We start from the raw sequence: 23,393 nt of genomic DNA, 5'->3' as shown, positions 1-23,393 counted from the left end.
ATGAATCTTATAGTAACTCTATGAAATAAATATTTATCTCCTCTTCTACATATGAGGAAAATAATTTCAGAAAAAATAAGCAGCTGACTTAAGAGGACACAGTTAAGAAGCAGCCAGGTTCTGACCGAAACCAGGTTGTTCTGACTCCAGTCTGTGCTCACAAATGCTTTGGCATTGTGGGATGTAGTGTATCCTAATTTGTCACTAACCTGTGCTCACAAATGCTTTGGCATTGTGGGATGTAGTGTATCCTAATTTGTCACTAACCTGTGCTCACAAATGCTTTGGCATTGTGGGATGTAGATGGTGGGGAGTGGGCAGGACCAGATTGCTGGGCCAACTGTCCCACAGATGTAGCTGTTTTCAATAATGAGCATGCCTCATTAAACTATGGGGAAAGTACCCCTGAAGCACGTGTTCATTCCTCACCCATTCAATCTGCTATATACCAAGCACCGTGGCAGGTGCTGGAGACTCAGCGTGAACAAGACAGACATGGCTTCCCTCTTTCCTCCCAGAGGCTTACATGTGAGTGGGGGAGGCCATCATTGATCAAGTAATTACACAGACAATTTTGTGTTAATAGCCAAGACCTGTGCTCTGGGGTCAGGCTTTTCTGAGTTTTAGGAACAGGTAAGGGGAGAGTTTGGGTGGAGATTGAGTCTAGGGGAAGAGACCCCAATACAGTAAGAGCAGAGGCAGGGCAGTGGCTGAGAGGTGGCCTGGCTAGGTGATGTTCCCCACAGGTAGAACCACACGTCCTGGTAAGGTGTGATGACAGGTGAGACAGTAACTGAGAGACGGAAAGCAAGCTAGCGTGGAGGGACAGGAGAGGAGGTTGGGGAGGAGCTGGTGTGCAGGTGGAGGCTGCCCCGTGGGGTCTCACAGCCGTGACAGGATCGGGGTCTTGGGGTAAAGCATCAGTCTTGAGCTAGGTGCACGTGGGTGTCACCTGGCGAGCTGTAAACATACCGGGTGTTGGGCCTTGCCCCAGTCACCTGATTTCCATTGGTCTGCACTCTGCCTGGGTGTCAGGATATGAAAAGGTGTTCTGGAGGGTCTCATGTGAAGAAGCCTGAGAGGGGCTGAGGTACCGTGGTACACATGCATCATTTGATTTCCATTTTGTAAGACCTGGCCATCATGTGGAGGACCGAGGGGCCAGGCCGGCAGGCGGGGAGGAGACCCCGCGAGCAGACTAGGGGGGCATCCTTGGCTCTGACTGACCAGGTCCTGCAGGAACATTTCATTCTCTGTCCTGGCAGCCAGCGATGTGTCTGTTACAGATAGAAACTTGAGAAGGGTAGTTGCGCTTCTGTTTTTCTTCTTTTTCTCCTTTTATTTTTAAAATATTCAGCTCAATTTGCTTTCTTAAAATTTAAAGACATTGGTCTAATTTTTCCTTGGGACAAGGCAGAAGGGGCTTTCTCCCTCATCCACATGACAAGTTTTCAATAATGGAAGATTATCTTACCCTGGGGCCTCCTTTCGGTTTTGAATTTGTAAACAATCTCTCATGGCATGGGTTCTAGATCCATCTGCTGAGTGTATCCTAATTTGTCACTAACCTGTGCTCTTAAAATCTACTACTTACTTTCCCTCAATGGTTTCTCTTTAAATTTTACTTTAATAAGCCATTTCAGTTACAAAGGAAAAGAGAGAAAAATACTGTGCCAAGAGCACAGCTTTGATTTTTAAAAAATCACCCAATTGTTTTCTATAACAAATGATATTTAAATTTTATATATATATATATATATATATATATAGGCACTTAGAGTTTTACTCTTGGCCACGGAAAGAGTTGAAGTCAGCGTTTGAAAGTCTCACTTTGCTATTCGTTCTGAATGACTAATTAATATGACTTCTTTTTTAGCAGTGAAGTGTAAGCCTCAGGGGACTTTCCCCTCTTTTTTTCCTCACAAATTTTAAATTCTTCCACTGGGGAACTCGGCCCAAAGGCGATTTTTCTCTAAGTGTGGAAGAGCACTGTCAATCAGCATTGCTACCATTTGTTGAGTGGCTATTGCGTCTGGCACAGAGCTCTGCAATCTGCCTGTCGGTCACCTTTCTCAGTTCCCATCACAGACCAAGAGGGACGCATGGTGGCTGCCTGTAGATGAAGAAGGGGGAAGTTGGGCAGCCTGCAGAAGGCCACAGCTCAGCAACCACCACATCTGTTTCTCCAGCACAACGTGGAACCCTCTGACTCCTGTCTTCAAGAGCAAGTTTCCGCCTTGGTTCAGGGGCCAGGGCCAGCTTGTGTCCACGTTCCTTCCTGAACTTTCCCAGATGACCTAGCCTATATGTGCACACCCTTCTCTGGGTGCCACGGCAGCTGCCTGTTCCCCAGGAGGCAGTTAGGATGGGGCCTTTGGTCCTCACCTTCACACACTGGTGTTGACCGTTGAACGACTCAACTCCTTGTCCCTGCGTGGCTTTGTCTCCACCTAGACTGGGCATTTCTTGGTGAATAACTGTTTTTTAATCTTCTTTCTCAGGTGCTCTCTCTATATGTAAGGCGATCAATTGACTTGAATTAAGGAATAAATGAATGAATGAAGAATAGCCAGTTTTTCATACAAACCTTGGGAAATCTAAAAAGCTAAGCAGGGAGGAGGAGGGGCCTAGGGCACAGGCAGAGGGACTGCACACTTGTGGCCTCAAGTGTCAGCTCTGCACTCGCCAGCTCTGTGACCTTGGGCTACAATGGTCCCTCATCTGTGAAATATGGGTAAAAACACAGAACCTGGCCCTGAGACTACTGTGAGTGTCAAACGAGATCATGTGTATAAATCCTTCGGCCTCATTCCTAGCCTGTGGTCACAGTCACGTGAATACTGGCGGTCATCATCGGACCAAACCTCTGAATCATGCTTTATCATTTAGTAAGAGCTTCATGAACGTTAGCCCGTGCGATTATTGACAGATGCTTACAGCACACTACTATGTGCCAGGCACAGGGTGGTGACGCAGAGGGGGCCCCCGGACACCGCCAAACCTTCCCCAGGCCAACGCAGGTCTGCAGGAAGGCTTAGTCTCCCCATTCCACTGACAAGGCCGGAGCGTCGAGGGGCCCACCCGAGGCTGGCCACTGGTGGCTGGACACTCCAGCAGTGCTGGCCCTGCCTCACAGATGCTCTCCTTGGGCTCTGAAGTGTGTTCTTTTGAGAGCAGTGCTGTTCATTTCAAGTCTGTTCGTGCGCTCGGATGTTAACTTAGCTCCGGCCATTAGCTCTGATTTGTTTGATGTTAAATAAACCTGAACAAACATACACAGTAGGAAATGAAGTCTGCTTGGTTCCTCCATGTATCTGCCGTTAGCGCCAGTCATAAGGACTGCAAAGGTGTTATTTGCATTTCCATTTATGTGTCCAGACCGCTAGAAATGTGCAAAACCGTTACACTGTTTAGCATGTTCTATTATGAGAAATTTATTTTAAAACTATTTCTAAGATGAATTCCACCAATAATATCTTTCCCCCATTATATACTAGGCATCTAGCTTATTCTCCTTTTAAATTCTCATTTTAGCAATAAATCGTATGTGTGTTGCGTTATTCTCAGCGTCGTCTGTTTTTATGACTTACACAGTTTTGTAGAGGAACTCTACCCATAATTATGCCTGCTAGCAAATGGTCCCCAGAAGGAACTCCAAATGTAGATTCAGATTTTTCCAAATTCTGCCAGTTTAGAATTTCCTTTCTTTCTTCCAGGGTTCCGATGAGCAAGGTTTATAACGTCTCCATAGCCAACTCAGATGCCAGGTTGGTCTCTTTGAGAGAATGAATGCTCACTCTATGCTCTTTATGGCCCCTTTTAAGTAGATTTAACCCACAGATAGCCGCAAACTGCCAAAATTATGCTGTAATAGTGAAAAGGGGTTCAGAAACTTGGGGCCCTGACTCTTTGACTCTTGGTTTCCTTGTCTGTAAAATACAGATAATGATGCCTCGGGGCCCTTGTGATAGTCGCTGGAATCCTGCTGTGCACTCCCCGGGGCTCTCCTGAAGCTGCGAGGGGTTGGCCAGTTGTTGCGCATTATCGGTCCCTGACTCAGAGGCAGGGAGGTTCCCAGGAGGCTGGCCCACCGCATGTTCCCCTGAGCAAGCAGCACCCAGCCTCCATCACAGCCTCAGGACAGCCTCTGTGGGTGAGGGGGACTGTCAATGCAGTGCCCACTAACAAGCAAAGCAAAAGAAAAGCTCAGCACCACCCCAGGCAGGGAAGCGAGTGCAAGGGTAGCAGGAAGGAGGAGGGCAGGAGCGGAGGTTTTCACCTGGCTGTTTTCTCAGATTGCAGCAAACATCTGGAAAAGACCCAAGACCTAAAACATCCTCCTCCTTTCCATCTCACTTGCAAATATGACGGGATTTACGGATTTAGAAGGCTGTGTAATAGAGTGCTCATGGTCGGGTCTGCATGGACAGCAGGGCCTTAATGTGATGACGGCAGTAGGGACCGTGGCAGCTTCCCCTCCAAGCCTGGAGACGGTACTTACAGGGATGCCTCACACAGCCTGGCCTCTCTACTGTGTTGGCCACCACAGCAGATTTTGAGGCTGGGAGTGGAGTGTGGCCAAGCCTGGCAAGTAGGGGTACGGGCAGGTTCATCCACCCAGGCATCGTGAGACAGGTGACCTCTCTGGGGATAACCCAAGTGTGGCCAATGCATGTGATGCCGAGCGTCTCTGAGCACCACTGAGCTCTGCTCCTGGCTCTCAGGTGACGGCCTCACTTGTTATACATCTGAAAATAAGTACTTCGGCCTCTTCTACGTGTGATTTTTAAATTTTATTTATTTGTTCTAATGACAGTAGAATGCATTTATACATTTTGATAGATTACACATAAGTGGAGTATAATTTTCTCATTTTTCTGACTGCACATATTGTATTATCACATGGGTCATGCAATCATAGATATCATGAGGTAATGCTGTCTGATCACTCTACTGTCATTCCTACCCCTACCCCTTCTCTTCCCTTCACTCCTCTCTACCTAATCTAGAGGAACTCTGTTCTTCCCTAGCCAACACCCCGTTACTGTGAGTTAGCATCCGCATATCAGAAAAAACCTTTGGTTTTGGTTTTTTAGGTTCGGCTTAATTTGCTTAGCATGACATTCTCCAACTTCATCCATTTACCAGCAAATGCCATAATTTCATTCTTCATTAAAGTTCAGTAATTGTCCATCATATATATATATATATATATATATATATATATATATATATATATATAAAACATCTTCTTTGGAGGTTAAAAGTTGTTAACATGAAAGTCTAAATTCTGGAAGAAAATTTGGAAACTATAGAAAACGAGAAAAATTATTTGTATTATGTTGCAAACCTTTAGTTCTATTTTCTATTTAGCCTTTAAAATATGCAGACAGATTTTAAAGCAAAACTGAACTTGGGCTGTATTTTTACTTTTCTATCTTGATTTCTCATTGGTAGGTTGCAAACATTCTTCAGGAATGAGATCTTTCCTGTATGCCAGGGTGCTCTTATGGCAGCCGCTAGCATGGAGTGTGGAGTCTGAGGACGTTGCTGGGCTGCGCTATTTGCACGCCAGGGAAGCAGTGCTTATTTTCAGTACTATGGTGCACAGATGCTAATTCAGCTCAGGCCATTAGCTCTGATTTATTTGATGCACAGGAGTCCCTGGTATGAATGTATCTTTGTAAACCATTCCTCTATGGTTGGTCATTTAAATTCCTTCATGTTTTTCACCCCAAATAAACACTGCACTGCTTTATTTAATGTTATGAATAATAACAATGAAACAGATTAGGTCTTGTCTCATAAAAACAGTGTGACTATGATGTAAAAATCAACCCACAGAGCAATGGACTAGGAAAGATAGTTAAGGCAAAGATCCTAATGTATATAATATGTAGGATATTAAAAAAATCTATCCTAAGCCAGCAAGGGAGGAATATTATTTAATAAGTAGTGCTGGAAAGTCCTAACCTCATACTGTATCAGCAGGATAACTTCTACATAGCATAATGAAGTAGATCTTTACAAACTGAAATCATAAACATATTGGAATAAAATCTTCATGACTAATTGTTCCCAGCATTTAAAGAAACTAAGCATTAAAGCAATAGAAGAAGTCAAGGGAAAATGATACATTTGTCTACATAAAAATAAATAAAACAAATACAGATAGAGTGAAAACAGACATTACCTTATGTATATGTATGACTGCATGACCAATGTGATACTATAATATATAAAATGAGAAAAATGAGAAATTATACTCCATTTATACATGATCTATAGAAATGTATAAATGCATTCTACTGTCATGTACAACTAATTAGAACAAATTTTAAAAATTAAACAAGTACACATGTATTTTTTGCTCTGTAGGAATCGTGGGATGAACAGTGAGTAAAACAAACCTATTCTTCTCAAGGTGGTCACATTCTACTGGAGGAAGGTAGGCAATATTACCCTATGTGCATATATGATTACACAAATGGTACGAATCTACATTGTGTACAACCACAGAAATGAAATGATGTACCCCATTTGCATAAAATGAATCAAAATGTAGTCCGTGCAAATAAAAAATAAATAACTATATTTAGAAGAATAAAGTCAGAGGTAAGGGAGAGAGAATGGGCCTGCCTTTCCTCTATCAGCTGTAGATACCCAGCAGGTGTTCTTCCTGATTTTCAATCTTTTGGTAACTGTCCTCACTGTTTTTTCAGACACTAAGTTATGGTCCTTTCATGGTCAAAGACCATCCCTGAGGGTGTCTTTTGCTTCCCTGCTGTGAAAGATGGAAAATCTCCTACCTTTCCCTGTACCCTTTCACCTCTGACTTTCTGCTCTCTGATAATCAGGCTGTGATTATGTGCCTGGATGACATTATAAAATTACTGTTTCATTTTCTTTTCATAAACATATTTGAAATTTTTATTTTTGAAACCAGGTTTTCTTTTGAATCTAACTTTTAATTTTAGGACTCACTACAGACACTGGTACCAAGATGTTCCCATAGCAAGTACAGATGTTCTCTGACTTACAATTTATTTGACCTTGTGATGATGTGAAAGAGACAGTTGTTCAATAGGAACTATTCTTGGAACTTTGGATATTTTCCTAGGCTAGTGATATGTGATACAGTCCTCTCTAGTGACGCTGGGTAATGGCAGTGACCATATGGTCACCAGGGTGAAAAACCAGTACTCAACAGCATGCTGTACTGCTGAGCTAGGATGTTGGGGAGATTACTTAATTAAATGTCTTTTCCATCTGATTTTATTTTCAACTTTATTGGGATGTTAGTTCATTATAGGTTGAGGAGCATCTGTGCTTAATTTTTGTTCTTACCTTAATATTGATAAAACTGATGAACATCCTCAAGTGTTTTTATTTTTTCAAAAAAGTAGTTTCCCCCCTCTGAGTTCTTGCCTTTGTGATAATGCATTTCTCTTAGTTTTGCACATGAACAACACTAGCAACCTGGCCATGGAAAGTGCTTGGGAACAAATCTTTGTTCTCCTATCTCTTTAGTTGCTACCTCATTCTCTTTTGGCCTTTAGGATTATAGAAGAAAAAGTTCATATCAGCACAGTTTAAAATCTTTTATAAATAAAGGCTTTTTTTTTTTTTTAAGTTTTGTTTGTTTGCTTGCTTGCTTGTTTAAGTGCCTGTGGAATTTTGAATTAATTCCTGCAACTCAAAAAAATCACCACGATATTTTCAGATGTATGTCTCTTTTCATTAATTTTAATACTGCAGCCTGGTAAATCTCCTGTATGTAAGGATGTGTAGTCTTGCACCTCAGGAAAGTTCATTTCTTTATATATTTTTATTATTTTTGTTTTGGTTTTTTCTTCCATAGGAAAACTTTCAGCTTGTTGGCTCACTCTTTATCTTCTATCCCTCGTGTCTTTTCTTTCATTAATTTGGTCTCTGTCTTTTTCTAAGGTTTCTAGAAAAATAACCCATTTTTCCTAAATAGCCCTAGTTTAGTCTCTGTGTAAGTTTTGCTCTTCTTGTCTCCAGCGCAGGTTTTAATTGGACCTGCATTTCTTTCTTAGCTCATCTGATTCCCTTCCTACCTCTGCTCATCCTCTCCTGTGGCCTTCTATTTCTGTTTCAAAAGGACAAGTCTTTTTGTGAATTTTTGAATACGCCTAATCTCTATAAATGTATTTTGACATGTGGTGTGATTCTAAGTGACATTCTCTTCGTCTTTCAGAACAATTTTCCTTCTTACTCATTTTACGGTTTAAAAACATCTTTATGTTTGATTGTGCCTCTATTTGTCTCAAAGCAAGGGCAGAGCTCTGCAGAGCTGGTGTTCCTGTAGACAGGCCTGCTGTCCCTGCCAGCCCTCTCCCTTCACTGTCCACTGGGGCTTAGCAGATCTGTCTCAAGACTTCAGACAAAGGTCAGGCTGCACAGACTCCCGGCTCGGTCCAGGGCTTTCATCTGCAACAGTCCTGCCAAGGTGAATGGAACCAGCTACTTCCCCTACTTACGTTCCACCCTTCAAACAGACGCTGTAAAAATACTGTCATACTATATATATCCTGCTGCCAGGCTTCTGTCTAAGCCCTGACTAGCGCTTTATTCAGGAGTGACAACAGGTACAGGACAATTCCCACTTCCTATTTTTCCTGTCTCCACAGTAATATTTGTACCCTGTTATTTTCTAGAAGTTTCATGGAATTCTTTGGTTCATTTAAAAGGAATCTTGATGGTGAGGGCAAGGAAGGGGCCACCCTTGACCACATAAAAGGCAATGCCTCAACAGCAGAAGGAAGGCCGCCCATCTGATTGGTGTCAATCTTCCCTGCCAATTAACAGACACAGGTGATGCAAATTAAATGCACGTGGATCACATTTAACTCAGAGGCAGTGTGCAGAGAGCTCTTGAAAACAAGAATCGGAACCTGATTCTTCAGATGGATTCTCCACCCCGTGCAGCTGAACATCAGCTTAGCTCGTTCTCTGAAGTGTTTTTCAAAGGTTTCTTAAGGCACATTCTGGTCCTTTAGAAGCACTCACTGCCCTTGGAGGCCTGGAAATCGTGAATCAGAATATGATTCTTAAAATGTGAGTTCTCTACAATGTTCTTCTAGTGAGTTCAACGTTCGCTGTACTATAGTGGGAACCTTTGGATCAATCCATTTCTTGAAGTGGTTTGCATAAAGTTCTTAACCAGGCACATATGGGCCCTTTGGATGCACTACACTTACAGGCTTGAAAATATGAATCAGAAAATGGTTCTTAACATGTGTTCCAAATTCTTGAAACCTCGGTCTCTTGGGTTTGCTGAACATATTTCCTGTGCTCAGTAGCCACACATGGCTGGTGGCTGCTGTGCTGGTCAGCACACTGAGAAGTAGCCTCACCCCACCAAGTTCCCTTGGATGCACAGACACAGGGCTTGGTTCTGGTGGGGAGAGAGCTACACAGGCGGTAAAAAAGAAAGCATTTGTTTCTTAAGGTTGATGTTTTTCTCCATTTAATGCAACAAAGCACGCGTCCTCTGGGTGCTAGGCAGCCATTCACCATGTAGATCTCCTGGATGGCAGGAATTCCCCCGGATCCTAACAGTGAATTGATTGCCAGTTTGTTTGTTTGCTTGCTTTTTCAATGTGCTATGAGCTTTAATTTGTCAGCTGTGTTTCTGATAATCTTTCAGTGAGGAGTAGAGAGAGGCTACATCAGGAATTGCTGACTAGACAAGGTACTTAGAGAACCTCCAGACATGCAGTACTTTTCTTGAAATTGAATGCTGGTAGTGGAAATTTTGAAAACTAAAGTAATGTGAACGACCAAATGCTAGCCATTTCTCCACCTTGTTGATCAATTTCCTATGATTTCTGGCCATTCCATCTCACTAGGGACAAGGTCTTTGCTTCATGGACCCATGTCTCCCCAACAGCTGTAAATTGTTGGGTGGACCACATGACATGTTTCAGCAGGGCAGTTGCTCATACTTTTCAATAGCTTGTCACTTAATCCCTTCTACTTTTCTCCCTGTCTGCTCCCCGGCCTTGCCTTTCTGGATTCTGATGCCCTAGATCCTCCTCTCTACCTCCCCTAGCCTCAGTCTTGCCAATCTCTGAGGTCAGAGAAATGGGCTCTGCAAGTTGGTCCTGCTCTTATTTTTCTCTTGTATTATTAAAACACTTCTTGAGGCTTTGCCCTCTTCAGCATGGGTTGAGAGGAAGAAAATTGGCCCTGTCGGACTAGTAAGATACGAAAGAAGGGGAAAGTGCATAGAACTGGCACAACCATACTCTGAGCTCTAACCCTGCCTCACCAGCCAGCATCTCTGGTCCTGTTGCCTAAAGAGTATTATTGTGTCAACATATTTTTTTGTAGTTGTAGATGGACAGCATGCCTTTATTTTATTTGTTTCATTTTTGTGTGTGGCTAAGGATTGAATCCAGTGTCCACAAATGCTAGGCAAATGCTCTGCCACTGAGCTGTAGCCCAGTCTCTGTGTCAACATTTTGATCCATTTCTTCTATTTTTATGTAATATGCATTTGTATGCTAGAGAATAATTTTTTCTGCATAAAAATTATTACTATTATTGGTGAAAATGAGAAAGACTGACAATAGCAAGGATTGGTAAAGACTTAGGAACTCAGCAACACAGTTGATAGAGTGAAAATCAATACAACCACTTTGGAAAACAGTTCACAAAAGAACTAAAGTTGAATCTGTACAAAGTTTTTGCCTTAGCAACTTGCTTGTGAGTTTATACCCAGAAAAACGCTGACATACAGATGTGGGAGCTACACATAAGGCTGTGTCATGGAGCATTACTCAACAAATTCAGTGGGCACCCAATATGTTCCAGGCACCAGGAACATGCAATCTGTAAAACAGGCAAAGTCCTTGTCCTTATAATGTCAAAAAGTAGGGAAAAGACAAGAAAACAAATAAATATACCTGACGGGAGGTGGTAATAAGTGACCTGCATAAGGCCATAAAAGAGAAAGGGGGAAGGTGGATGTTTTATATAGGGCAGTCAGGACAGGCCACCAGGGCAAGGTGACAGGTGGACACTTGGTACCTGTGGGGCTGGGGAGACTTTCCTGGAAGACAGACCAGCCTGTGCAAAGGCCCTGAGGTGAGAATGCACCAGGTATGTTTAAGGAACAAGGAGGAGATGACTGTGTCTGGGTAACAATGAGAAGGGGAGAGGACAAGATCAGAAAGGTGATGAGGGTCTAATCGCATAGTCTTGTGGGCAACATAAAGACTTTGAATAAGATGAACAGCCATCAAGCTTTATTATAACCTCACATAAAATTATATTGGCTGACATAAAAATTATACTACTTATAGCAACAGTCTCCCCATCTTCTGGCCTTACTTGCTGCCTATCCCTTAGCTGCTTCCCCCTCAGATGTGTTCCTTTGTCTCTTTTCTTCTTGCCTGCATGATCTTGCAAGGGCAAAGGCTTTTGCCCACGTGGTACATTGTCATAATCCCAACACCTCAGCTTATTCCTGATGCCTTTTCTTAGGATTGCTCTGGCTGCATGCTAAGAATACAGCCTGTGAGAGTCCACGGGCAGGAAGGCCATGTCAGAGACTAAAACAATAAGCCAGGTATGTGAGCACCTTTGTCACCATGACATACACCTGAGATAAATCCACTGATAAAGGGAAGAAGGTTATTTTTGGCTCAGTTCTAGAGGTTTCAGTCCACGATCAGTGACCCCTTTACTCTTGGATCTACAGTGGGAGAGCACATCATGGTGGAGGGCTCACAGCAGAGGTCACCTCATGGCCAGAAGGCACGAATGAGAAGAAGGGACCAGGACTCCACCGTCTTCATTGTGGGTGTGTCCCAGTAACCTGAAAACCTCCCATCAGGCCCTACCTTGCCAGGTCTGACCACCTCCCTAAACCATCTTGGGCTGGGGACCCACCTTTACACGTGGACCTTTGGAGGACTTTGCAGACCCCAACCACAGCACACGGCTAGTGTGGTGGCTCAGACCTGGCTGCCAGTGGTGGAGATATGGGAAAAGCTACAGTTTAATCTTAACTTTGGATATGATTCCAGGTCAGTGGAGAAGGGGTTATAAGTCCATAATCATATCAAGTAAATGCCTGGGCTTGGTGACAGCTGTGCTTCTCACATTCTAAATATCCTCTTCCTTTTCTAATCAGTTGAGGCTTTGCTGTATCTTAGATGACCCATCAGCCAGAAACAACCTCTGCCACTCAAATATTGGAGTGTACCCTCCTGTGTGGCTAGATTTTGAGTTCTGGCTCATACTCACTTCTTTTGTTTAGTAAAGCTAAGCCTTCATTTTAAATCTCAGCCTTGTCTCCTCACCTGATATCCCCAACACATAGGGCACTGCCTGGCACATAGTAGGTACACAATAATTATCTATGGAATGAATGATTGGGTAGGAAAAGCAATTCAACCAGTCTGCATTTTGGATTTATGCTCTAAAAACCTTGCGCTACTGAAAATAAAGAAGGAAGAGAGTTTCATTGCTTCAGAGAGCACAGATCAGGTAGTGGGTTTTCCCCCTGATGTATTTTCTGACAATTTCCACTGTCAACTTCTAGGAGACATTAATTAATCTCACAAAAGTCTGGGTCACCTGTTTCCATGAGAATCTGCCTTGCTCAGTGCCCTTGGACCTTTGTCTGGCTTGAGAGATGGCCTTAGGGAGGCTGCCTCCCTCTGGCCCATGGCTATGGTTTGACCTGGTACAACCAGTGTGAGCAGCTGCTTGATTCAGTCAGGAGCAGGCTGCAAACCAAACATCACCAGGAGACTCCGGGAGGCAATTTTTTGTTGAGGAGGATGAAGCCACCAGAACCCACCCAGCAGGACCAGAAGGAGAAACAGAAGCCGTGTGTACCTGGAGGGGCTTGTGTGCTTTGTGTTGTCACAAGGAACAGTTTCAAAGGCTTGTTTAGGAAGGTAAAGATCTGGCAGAATCCCGTCTGCAGCGAGGCCTGCTCTATGCTGCCGCCTGTTCCCACACATCTCCAGGTATCTTTGAGAAGGTTCCCAGCCTCCCTGAGGAAAGCATATCCAGTCGGTGGAAGGGCTCTGGTCTCCAGGAGGAGCTTTGATCAGCAGAAGCAGCCTGCATCTGGGCTTCACAGAATGCCCAGCTTCCCCTGCCCCAGACTCCGGAGCTACCTTGGTATGTGGCCTGATGAATAACAGAGTTCTCCAAAATAGCTTTGCCCTGAGGGCAGTTTCCTCAGGTATCAAAACAGGAAACCAAGAATAGCTCCCCTGCACCAAAAATAAGACACCTCAGGATTCGAAAGGCCCCATGATCCATGAGCTCCAAAGAAAGACTGGTTGGTGCCGCTGGGGGAAAGAGCTTATTTTATAATCAGCCTCTCCCATTTTTAACTTCAGGTGTTCTGGCTTTCGTTTTGATGAGGGATTTGGTCTTCAGACACTCAGCCTGGCCCATTAGATTTCCCAACAAATGGCACACCAGGAGTGGGCGTCTCCCGGCAAGCTCTGTAATAATACTTCCTTTGGGTTTTGATTCTGCCTGAGATGTGTGAAGCTCAGCCGTGGATCCCAGCTCTGCTCAGAGACTGATCTCTGAGATCAGGAACTGCGTTCAAGTCTGGGCAGGAGTGAAAAGCTCTGGGTGCCAGTCCTGCCTCTGGGTCCTTCCTAGCGTGGCTCCACACTGCACGGCCTTAGCTCCCCACCGCAGGCCCCCTTATGCCAATAGCCGTTTGTATTTTCCTTCCTCTTCCATCTTAAACCCCGGCAAAACTGGGCAGCTGGGCACCACCTCCCTTTTCAGCTGGCGTTTGAGTGGGGTCAAGAGAGGCCCTCTGCTTGTTTCCTTGGCCTGGGGTAGCCTCTGCCCCTCCCCCATTCAGCTGTCAAAATATTTCCAACCACTGTACACATGTTAGAATGACCAAGATCCAGAATACCAGCAGCACCAAGTGCTGGCACAGATGTGGAACTGGGAATTCTCATTCTAAATTCAAAATGGCACAGCCAGCTTTGGATGGCAGCTTGGTATATTTTCTTACAAAACTTGACACACTTACCATACAATACAGCCATCCTCCTGCTTGGTACTCACCCCAAGGAGTTGAAAACGTATGTCTACGGAAAGGGCCCTCGTGCGGATGCTTAGAGCAGCTTTATTCAAAATTGCCAAAGCTCAGAAGCAATCAAGATGTCCTCAATAGGTGAGTGGCTAACCTGTGGTATATCCGGACACTGGAAGGTTATTCAGCATGAAAAAGAAATGAGCTATCGAATCACGAAAAGACATCCTTAAATGCATAGTGCTAAGTGAAAGAAGATTCTCTGTGAAGGCTACAGACCGGGTGATCCCGATGATACATGCTGGAAAAGGATAGGCCCTGGAACCAGTAAAACAACCAGGGGGTACCAGGAGTTAGAGGGAGGGAAGGATGAACAAGCAGAGCTCAGTGGATTTTAGGGCATTGAAACTGCTCTGTGTGACAGTATAGTGAGAGATGTCATTATACGTTTGTCCAAAGCCATAGAAGGCACAATACCAAGAGTGAGCTCCAAAGTACACTGTGGACCCTGGGGAGGCCCCACTCTTGCCCAGGAGGTGATGGACATCTGTCCGCTGCTGGGCAGCCTGGCCCACGCCCTCATGCCCCACCCTGGAGCCCCTTCCTGCCTTTGTGCAGCTCACTTTGACTTTCTTCCTTCCTCCTCTTCAGCCACAGAACCTCTGGTTAGGGAGGTGGCTTGAACTGCTGGCCCTGTCTCGATCACATAGCCACTACCACCTCGGCCACACTGAGGATGGACTTCCCTCTGCTCACATCTGGGTTTCCCCAGGACAGTGTCCCCTCACAAACAGACCCAGGCGGATTTTCTCCTCTTGGGCTTCGGGGCAGAGCGTGGAATTTTAAATTCTGTTCCTCTCGTACTTCCGTGCAGCAGCACTCTCCTCTCTTGAGGTCATTTTCCATCCCCCAACACACCCCTTACGTATTGAGACTTCCTGGCAAGCTGCACCAAGAAACAGAGTAGAGCTAAAGATCATTATACGATTTTAGGAAAGTAAAGGCCCTTTTATTGGCATTTTGCTGATTTTTTTTTTTCTTCCGAGCGCCTATTATTTGAGTTATTTTTCTAGGCGGGGTTGGGAGCATGCTGGTTTCCGTCCCAGCAAGAGTAGAGAGCATGCACGCTTGGACCCTCTTCACGGTGAGAGGACCGCAAGGCTGCCCACTGCTTCCGCTCCCACGCTCGGGCCCTGCTCATGCTCTGAGCTGCTGCTGTGGCACATCTGCTGCTACCCACTTCCCAGACCTCTGTCTCCACCCCACAACTCTTTCAGCTGCTTGCCCAGGCCGAGCCGTGTCCCTCCAGATGGTCCTGCAGGTTCGGGCTTGCCTTCTTACCCCCGTCCATTTTCTCCTTGTAGCCAGAGCGATCTTCCACACACAGACCTCCTCGTGTTCTGGGTGGGCCCTGGGGCAATCTATTCAGGTTCAGGGCCACCCACTGCCGTGAGGGATACTGGAGACACTGGGACAGCTTGACTGTTAAATACTGGGCGGTCCAGGAGTAGAGACAAATTAATTCCTTGACCAGAGCGCTATAACAGGAAAAAAAAAAAAAAAATTACCACTTATTAAATACTGCGTATGTGCCTGGACCTGGGCAAAGTATTTTGAGGTATAATTTTATTTAGTATTCAATAATCACAGGAGGCAGATAGCAGTCTTGGTCAGTTTTACAAATGGGGAAGCTGGGTTTAAAGGTTGAAGATCTTGTTACTGATTTAGAGAACTTGTTTTCAGTTTTTATCTGCTCAGTATTCACCTTGGCTTGGGTTTGTCATATATAGCCTTCATAATGTTGAGGTAGCTCCTTCTCTCCCTAGTTCCTCTAGCATTTTTAAACATAAATGGTGCTGGATTTATCAAAGGCCTTTTCTTCATCTATTGAGATCAGCATGTGATTCTTGTTCTCAATTCTATTTAAGTGGTGAATTACAGTTATTGATTTGTGTGTTTTGAACCAGGGAATAACACCTACTTGATCATGGTGTATTATCTTCTTGATGAGAATTTTTTTTTTTTTTTTTTTTTTTTGGCAGGGGTACCAGGGATTGGACCCAGGGGTGCTAGCCACTGAGCCACATCCCCAGCCCTTCTTATTTTTTATTTCTATTTTAGTCTCACCAAGTTGATTAGAACCTCACTAAGTTGCTGAGACTGGCTTTGAACTTGCAGTCTTCCTGCCTCAGCCTCCCAAGCCACAGGGATTACAGACATGCACCACCATGCCTAGATGAGTTTTTGAATGTCATTTAATAATATTTTCTTAAGGATTTTTGCATTTATGTTCATCAGTGTTGTTGGTCTATAGTTTTCTTTCCTTCATGTGTCTCTGTCTGATTTTAGTATCAGGATTTTACTGGTTTCATAGAATGTATTTGAGAGTATTCCTTCCCTTTCAATTTCATGGACTAATTTGAAAAAGACTGTTATTAATTCTTCTTTAAAGGTCTGGTGGAACTCAGCTGAGAATTTATCTGGTGCTGGGCTTTTTTTTTTTTTTTTTCCATTGGAAGACTATTTTAATTGATATTTCAATTAAAATTGTATGGTCTGTTTAGATTTTCTGTTATCTTCCTGGGCAGGTCAGATATATCTAGAAATTTGTCTGTGTTTTCTAGATTTTCTAGCTTGTTGGAATATAATTTTCAAAAATAGTTTCTAATAATCCTCTGGATTTCAGAAGTCCTGTAGTGGTATCTCCTTTTCATTTCTAATTTTGTCCATTTGGGTCTTTCTCTTTATTTGGTTGCTTTTGCTAAGGGTTTATCAATCTTGTTTATTTTTTCAAAGAACCAACTCTTTTTTGTATTGATCCTTTGTAATTATTTTTTTGTTGTTCTCAATTTCATTAATTTGACTCTGACCTTAATTATTTCCTGCCTTTTACTGATATTGGCATTGGTTTGTTCTTCCTTTTCTAAGGTCTTGATGTGTACCATTAGATGGGAATTTATTTATTTATTTGAGCTTTGTAGTTATACACAGTAGTGGGGTTCAATCCTGACAATCTCATGCACGCATGGAAATTGGTTTCCGTTCATGATCCCCACTTTTCCTCCCATTCTCCCTCCCCTCTCCCATTCTCCTCCTCTACTCTCAATTTTTAAAGTAGGCACTCAGAGCTACCAACCTCCTCTTAGAGCTGCATTCCTGCTGTTCCAGAGATGGATGCTGTGTCTCTTCTCATTTGTTTCTAAGAAGTTCTTCATTTGTTCTATGATCCATTTCTCATTTTTGAAAGTTTTGTTCACTCTCCATGTGTTATGTGGTTTCTGTGATTTTCTTGCTATTGATTTCTGGGTTTCCATTATGATCTGATAGGATTCATGGAATTATATTCATTTTTTTTTTTTTTTTTGTATTTGCTAAGACTTACATCATGACTTAGAATATGGACTATTTTGGAAAAGGTTTCTATGAGCTGCTGAGAAGAAAGAATTCACCTGTTTGGGGGGTGAAATATTCTGTAGATGTCTGTTAAGTTCATTTGATTTATAGTACTATTTAGGTTGGAAATATCTTTACTGATTTTTTTTTTTTCATTTTAATGGGTTTTTTTATAGTTTAATAAATAGTTCTCTTAATGACCACAGATATGTAAGGCTATTTGGTAGTATTCAGAAACATCACAGTAATGGTGGTTTTCCTGATTGAGTTGTAATCTAATAATTATAAGGAATGTAAAACTGTTATCAAATCAGTAAGACTGCATTTATATATGCATCATTTCAGGATTATTTGGTAACTGGGGCATATTTCCCCCAAGTAACTTTGCTTCCTTATGTTACAAGGCCTGACTCACTCACTTTCATCTCAATGACTGTACCTTGGTAATAACACCCATAACCTTTGGTATACAGTATGGATGATGGATTTTTTTACATACCAAGTATTGGTAGGCAAAAGGTGGCTTTCAAGCTGGGCACAGTGGTATACACCTGTAATCCCCAGCATCTTGGGAGGCTGAGACAGAAGAATCTCAAGTTCAAAGCCAGCCTAGCAACAGCATGTGCTAAGCAACTCAGTGAGAACCTGTCTCTAAGTAAAATACCAAATAGGGCTCAGTGATCAAGTGCCCCTGAGTTCAATCCCCAGCACCAAACAACAACAACAAAAAGGGTGGCTTTCAGTTCAGGATGTGTTACGTGGGCCTTCTTGAAACATAAGCCCACTGGCCTAATGAATCTTTCCTATTTAGGTGGTCTTCTTGTAAAGCCGTCTTCAACAAAGCAGACTTCAGTAACAGTCTCTTCCAGGCCTTCCTTTTTCTCTTTGAATCACTTTTAATATTTCTGTTCCTCCCTGGGCACGAACCTTGGAAAGGAGGACTTCCCATTTTCCCACCTTCTCTTCTTGTTTTGTTGAATCATGTTGGAAAGTACTTTCACTCGGTGTCTGTCACTGTCTGTCCAGGAGACAGGCAGGTACTGCTCCTGTGGAGTCTTTCAATTGTTCTTCTGTTTGTGTTTCTCTTTTTGTGCATCTTGATAGTCTTTCTCACTTGCATTTTCTCGGCATGGTGCTGTTTATGGTAGAGTGTAGTCTTCAGACCAATTTTTTTTTTGCCTTCTTTGAATGTTCATGAGCCTCTCGACTTCCTTCTTTCCCATATTTCCTCAGAAGCTGTAGTAGGATTTCAATTAAATTTAAACTTGGAAATAAAGTATGTCCATTTGTAGCCTGATTTAAAGGGAATAATGTTCAGATTCAGGCATTGGTTTGTTCTCCTAAGGAAACAGCACACACCTTGGGCTTGGGCATCTCCTGAATATCCCATTTCTATTTGACCACTATAAACTGAGCACCTACTGATTGACTTGATTGCATTCTCTCTCTCTCTCTCTCTCTCTCCTCTCTCGTCTCTCTCCTCTCACCACACACACACAACACACATACACACACACACACCCCACATACATGTAGCAACACAGCACAGTCATTGTTCCTAACTTTTGGAGAATTTTAACCTTTTACAATCTGATGTATCTATGTACCCTCTCCACACAAAAATATATAAATAAATAAAATTTAGTATACACCTCAGGAGCAGAGACCAAATTCTTCTGAATGCATCCATGGAACATGACGGAAGTGTTTCTCAGTCCTGGCTATGGACCAGAATCATCCGAGATTTACCCAGAACCTGCCCCAGATATTCTAGGTTGATAAATATAAATTGGGATCCCAGGGTCAATGGGGAAATCTTCTACACTGCTACACAGCTAGTTTTTAAGCACCTAAAAACCCCAAAACTCTAAGGGTTTTAGGTCAAAGTAAGACCCTTCCCAGTAGGAGACCTAGGAGTTCAGGGCAGCTTTGAGCTGGGGACCAGCACTGAGGACCTCATTGAGGAAGTAGGATTAGAGCCGAGATTTCTGGTGGTTTTATCATGCATTTATAGGGGAAGAGAGGGACAGGCATAAACCAAGGTACAGAAGTAGAGAAATATGGGGCTGGGCCAAGGAATGGATGGATTCACTGAAGGAGCAATAGGCAAGGTGTTGTGCACATGGCTTAGCATTGTTTTTGGTTCAAAAACCAAAAATGGATGGCTTAGAGATGGGGGAGCTGAGGGCAGGTTAGCCAGTCCCCTCCCACTATGGACATGTGTGATGAGGGCCCTGCCTAGGAACAGGAGGAGGAAAAAGGGTCCAGATGAGAAGATGGACTCTTCACGAGGTACCCCAGCAGGACCTGGCAATGGACTGGCCATGCAGAGCTGAGTTGAGGAAATGGGAACAGCTGTGTTCTCTGTCAGGTTGAAAGTTCCAGATACTGAGATTATTTATTGCATTCTTAGCACCTGACAAAAGCATAGTGGGCACTCGGTGCATATGTTTTGGTAAAGGAACGATCATGTGGAGATAAGGGGTGGGAGGGATTCTGGAGAGCTCTTAAATCCTCAGTGTGGGTCATGGGAAAGAATGGTGCTGCTCTTCACTGGGAAGTGGAACTGGCTTTGGAGGAGAAATGAGAAGTTGCACATTTGTAAGCAGTGAGCAGAGTCTGTTGATAGCAAGTGATCTGGGACCTCTATCAAAGCAGGTGGAAACAGGCGAGAGAAAGAACAGAGTAATACCTGAATGAGCACCAGGAATTCAAACTGGATTTCTGTTTTATCCACCAACTGGTTTGCTTCCCTTTCCTGGGTATTTTCTTGCCTGTTCGTGAAAAAGGTTGCTTTCTGACTCGAGAATTGCTGGAGGGCTAGAGTTGTATGTTGCCTGGGAATCCATGCCGGATAGTTTGGTTAGTGATGCTCAGGATGGCACTTGGGAGTCGGGCAATGATTGGGTGAGGCAGGTCTGTCAATGACAATAAATAGCAAATTCAATGCCACGGGGTGGTGGGCTCATGGATAGCTCTCTTTCCTGGCTGTTGCTTTGAGGGCAGAACATGGTAGAAGCCTTCCACTGCAGAGCAAGCTGTATTTCTCTACAACTGTGTTCTGGAAGTGGATTGTTAGTAGATCTTCATACACATCTGCATGAGGTTCTATGTTCAAATAAGTTTGAAAAGCACTAAAATAAATAATTAAAAAACTCTTTAACTGGACTTTTTAATAGCCCTTAATATGCTCATTTTCTCTCTGGGATGCTAATGTACTAGATATACTTCCTTCAAAAAAAAAAGGAAATTGCAATCAGGCAAATCTCAGCATGCATGATGGGGGCCGCTGACTCCCTGCAGGCTTATTGAGAGCCCTCCATGACGATGATGCCTTTCGATGCGATGGCCCCCGGTGGAGTCACTGAGGACAAAGATCAGTCCAGCAAGACATTTAGTACAGCAAGACATTCTCTTGTCCCCTTGGCCCCAGTAACCTTACCAAGACTAACGGGAGCTCTTCTGCCAATCTGGTGCGTGCATCTGCCTAAGAAGTGATCTGAACACAACGGTGTCCCAGCTTCCAAGTGTGTTTGGCTTCCATAGGGGAAAAAACTGTTAGCTACTTGCCTTTTTCACCTCCAAATCCACATCCTCCTCTCTCCCAACCTGCCCCTTTGTTCCATTCTTGTTCTGTGGGCATGTGTATTTTTGTAGCAAGAGATAATGAGGACTCTGAGGACTTCCAGCTCAAAAACCTGGGACTGATGGAAAACCTTTGTCACCAGGCAGCAGGATTCCCACGTGGCAGGTTGCCGTCGCCTCCCGTTTAGCTGAAGACTTGCTGGGGACGTGGTCTTTCGTGCCCTGAGCACACGGGGATGGACATCTACCTGCTAACTGCGTCGCTGGGTCGTGGTCAGTTTCACGTGGGGTGAACGCCATGAGTCAGACAACACTCCCTGCCCGCGAGCTGTGCGCGGAGTCCAACCAACAGTCCTGGCCAAAGCGCTTCCTGAAGTGGTCCCTGCTCTTTCTCTCTCAACCTTTCCCATTGCGAAACTGTCCCTCTTCTACTTCATGCAATTCCAAAAGCTACTCTTCATGATTCCTGTCGCACTCTGGGAGGGAGAGAAGCCTTTTTGGGGTTGGAAGGCAGACAGCACTTAGAGAGAGGAGCAGCTGTGACATCTGGTGGGACACGTGGGTAGGCCAGGGCCGGAGGGACGGAATCCTGCGCATTGCCCTGCAGCGGCCCCGTGTCTAGTCCCAGGAGAGGACTTGTATCAGACACAGGCCCCACTTGGTATCTGTGGTCACCCTGAAGGCACAGCTGTGTCCAGCTCTATGTCCCCTAGCACCGCCACAACAGGAGGGGGTCACAGATATTTAAGCACCAACGACTAATGATCAACCATTTCTGGCGTGCTTCATGTTGGGTACGGTGACGATGATGTCAGCTTGACCCTGCTCCCCGTGCAGTCTCCCCCAATGTCATCATCTCAGATTAGGAAAGAGGGCCAAGAGCACTGGTGTCACCTGCTGGGGAGCAACAGCTGCAGACGGCAGAGCTGGAGAGGGAGGTAACTAAGTTTGGAGTGAGTGCTCTGGGCCATCACCCTGGCGGGAGCCCTTGGGAAAGCCGGTGGGAGGACAGGTCTCTTCCTTAACTTGGTTAGAGGTCACCAGCAAGGACACAATGGCCAGACAGGGGAAGCGGCCCTCCTGGGGCACATGTCCGAACCCACGTCCCCCTCTGGAGATTGCCTCCTCATCCGGGACCCCAGCACCTGTGCATTCTGGCACAATGCACAGTCCCCAGCTTAGGCCTGTGATATTTCATGCCAGAGTTTGTAGGAATCAGTGTGGGGCCAGCCCCTCCCTTGTTCCCCACAGGAGGCAGTGTCCCTGCTGCAGCTCAGGGGTGAGGCCTTTCCAGAGGAACGCTGTCTGAGCTGCCGATGGAGGTCTTTATTCCTCCTGGATGTGGGACACTTAAGTCAACATTGTCAGCAGTGAAGATCAAAGCAAAAGGAAACTACTTGCCCACATAATTCTTGCCAGATAGCAAAGATCTCCTGAATTACACCAACTCCAGTTCAGTACCTCATTTTATCCAACTGAAAATGTAATAATGCAATTATTGTCTTTCTGTTCACTGAGTTTCCATAAGGGCATACCAATTTGGTCAGAAACTCATTTACTTTGTTAATGGGCCTAACACATCTTTAAGAAATATCCCCTCAAATGTTTTTCAGTTATTATTGTCATTAAGCTTTTACTTTGTTAGTTTTAAATAAAATAGTCCTAAATTAAATAAAAATAGCTTTATTTTAGTTTCGTTTGAAATTTTGTTCTATTTAGTTATTAGAACGTCTAGATAATGAAGGCCCTTCCCACTGGAAAAAGTAGTTAAAAATGATCACCAAGGCCCCAAAGACATAATAATAAAATGATAACCTGGAGCAATCCCTTTCTAGGTAAGTCAAAGATATAATGAGGATTTTCCTCCTTTTTTAGAAGGAGCTGTCTACAGAACTCTAATGGGAAGTGTTGGATTTTTCCATTAGTATCCCTGCTTCTATGCAGCAATTTTCTGTTTTAGAAGGATAGAAAGGAAATGGTTTGGATACAAATGTATCATTGCATTTAATTTCAGAGTTTGCATCCTGTCCTCTCCCTACTTCCAATGTATTTTATGCAAGAAGATGCCATCAGAGTGACTTACGTTAATCTATCTTTCTGGATGGGGGCATTTCTAACAGAACAATTACTTATTGCCTGGACTAAACATCCATTTCATTTCCATCAGGAGCCTTGTTCACCTTGCTTACCAAGTGGGAGATGTGAAATTGGTTATCTCAGCTCTGAGAACAGAGTATGTGTTTAAATTACATAAAGGATCCTTCAGGCCAAGGCATCCAGACTGACAACCACCAGAGCAACCAGCCAGAGGAAGGAGCTAGTGTCAGATCAGTCCCATCTCAGAGTGAGTTATATTCTA

General features: G+C 44.0%; 1 long non-coding RNA gene and 1 pseudogene across 2 annotated transcripts in view; one reads left to right on the top strand and one right to left on the bottom strand.

The window, feature by feature from the left end:
• The window catches only part of LOC306660352, a 163,359-nt gene that overhangs the window by 28,094 nt on the left and 111,872 nt on the right, over positions 1 to 23,393 (top strand). The window lies entirely within an intron of this gene.
• Positions 18,124 to 18,823, bottom strand: LOC306660195 (ribosome biogenesis protein NSA2 homolog; annotated as a pseudogene). Its single transcript has 2 exons — positions 18,809 to 18,823; positions 18,124 to 18,685 (listed from the first exon to the last, which is right to left on the bottom strand). The product of its transcript is annotated as a ribosome biogenesis protein NSA2 homolog (transcript).

This window comes from Sciurus vulgaris (assembly GCF_902686455.1).
Source record: "Sciurus vulgaris genome assembly, chromosome: 4".
In the NCBI taxonomy this organism is placed as follows: Eukaryota; Metazoa; Chordata; class Mammalia; order Rodentia; family Sciuridae; genus Sciurus; species Sciurus vulgaris.
Note: the sequence above shows the minus strand (reverse complement) of the source record. Positions and strands in the feature narration are given on the sequence as shown.